Here is a 2106-nt window from a genome sequence, read left to right on the forward strand (position 1 = left end):
CTAACCTTAATACTCTGTTGTTGCCATTTTGTAATTCTTAAGCATTTTAATAAGGGACCCCACATGTCCATTTTGTATTATCTCCCGAAAATTAAGTAACCTGTCCTGCTCTAATCTCTTATGTATAATATACTAAGATCATGGTTTAACTCCCCCAAATTTCTAACCAAGGTTTGCCAACCTCAGTGCCCACAAGAACCAAGCATCGAAGTGTGAACAATTGCAGCAGGTGAGCCAGAGAGCCAGCAAGGGGCGCTGCAGCTGTGGTGCTAGGGAAACAAGCGTGTCCAAAAGGGACAGCCCAGGACTGGACTCTGCTAAGTGTTGTCACTGGCCCAGTGTAGCCAGATCTTCCAATTTTTAAAGAAAAATTAGAGATGTACTTTTAAAAAGTCATGTATTTAAAAATATTGTTTCAATTAGGAAAAATATCCTTTGTGTGGGCCAAACGAAACACATCTGCTTGGCTGTAACTTAGTCACGAGTTTATGGTGTCTGGCCCAAATTTTTAAAAACAAAACCATGTTTTTTAATTTCCCTTCCTATTTCTCAATAAAGTTGACAACTTTTTCTTCCCCCTTTCTTTTCGAGCACAAAGGTAGTTAACAATATTTTTAAAATGGAGAATCCAGAGGAATAGATGCCTGCCTCCATCCTGAGAGAAAGAAAATATTTCCTTTCATTTTGGATGGATCAACAACAATAAAAACAAACTACAAGATAATTCTCAATGGCTTATCTTATATATTAAATTATTACTAAATTTCCCTGCTGCGGTTATTAACATTGTTGATCAGTCATGTGGACTGAATATATAAGTAAAATAATACATTAATGGATGCTAAGGAGTGAGTGGGGTTTCCCTGTGGCGCTAGTGGTAAAGAATCCACCTGCCAATGCAGGAGACGTAAGAGCTGTGGGTTCAGCCCCTGGGTTGGAAAGATCCCCTGGAGGAGGGCATGGCAACCCACTCCAGTATTCTTGCCTGGAGAATCCCATGAACAGAGGAACATGGTGGGCTTCAGTCCTTAGGGTCACTAAGAGCTGGACGTGACTGAAGAGACTTACCACGGCATGGCAAGGAGTGAGTGGGATTCAGTGTCTTCTTGGGCCCAGGGCAGCACCTGGTCTGTCTTCTCTACTAATCTAAAAGGTCCAGGGTAATTGTTTCCTTAGATAAAGCAGTTAGGAGGCAACTGTGGACTCTCTTCCAGATTCTCATGCATATACTGTTTATTGAATCTTTATTTTTATTGAATATAGTTGATTGACAATGTTGTGTTAATTTCTGCTATACGGTAAAGTGACTCAGACAGTTCAGTCAGTTCAGTCACTCAGTCATGTCCGACTCTTTGCGACCCCATGAATCGCAGCATGCCAGGCCTCCCTGTCCATCACCATCTCCCGGAGTTCACTCAGACTCATGTCCATCGAGTCAGTGATGCCATCCAGCCATCTCATCCTGGGTCGTCCCCTTCTCCTCCTGCTCACAATCCCTCCCAGCATCAGAGTCTTTTCCAATAAGTCAACTCTTCCCATGAGGTGGCCAAAGTACTGGAGCTTCAGCTTTAGCATCATTCCTTCCAAAGAAATCTCAGGGTTGATCTTCAGAATGGACTGGTTGGATCTCCTTGCAGCCCAAGGGACCCTCAAGAGTCTTCTCCAACATCACAGTTCAAACGCATAAATTGTTCAGCGCTCAGCCTTCTTCACAGTCCAGGTCTCACATCCATACATGACCACAGGAAAAACTGTAGCCTTGACTAGACGGACCTTAGTTGGCAAAGTAATATCTCTGCTTTTGAATATACTATCTAGGTTGAACAAAACTTTCATTCCAAGGAGTAAGTGTCTTTTAATTTCATGGCTGCAGTCACCATCTGAAGTGATTTTGGAGCCCCAAAAAATAAAGTCTGACACTGTTTCCACTGTTTCCCCATCTATTTCCCATGAAGTGATGGGACCGGATGCCATGATCTTCGTTTTCTGAATGTTGAGCTTTAAGCCAACTTTTTCGCTCTCAGTGACTCAGTTATACACATATATACATTCTTTTCCATTATGGTTTGTCCCAGGATATTGAATATACCTGCCTCTGCAATATGG

This window comes from Capricornis sumatraensis, chromosome 2, assembly GCF_032405125.1.
Source record: "Capricornis sumatraensis isolate serow.1 chromosome 2, serow.2, whole genome shotgun sequence".
In the NCBI taxonomy this organism is placed as follows: domain Eukaryota; kingdom Metazoa; phylum Chordata; class Mammalia; order Artiodactyla; family Bovidae; genus Capricornis; species Capricornis sumatraensis.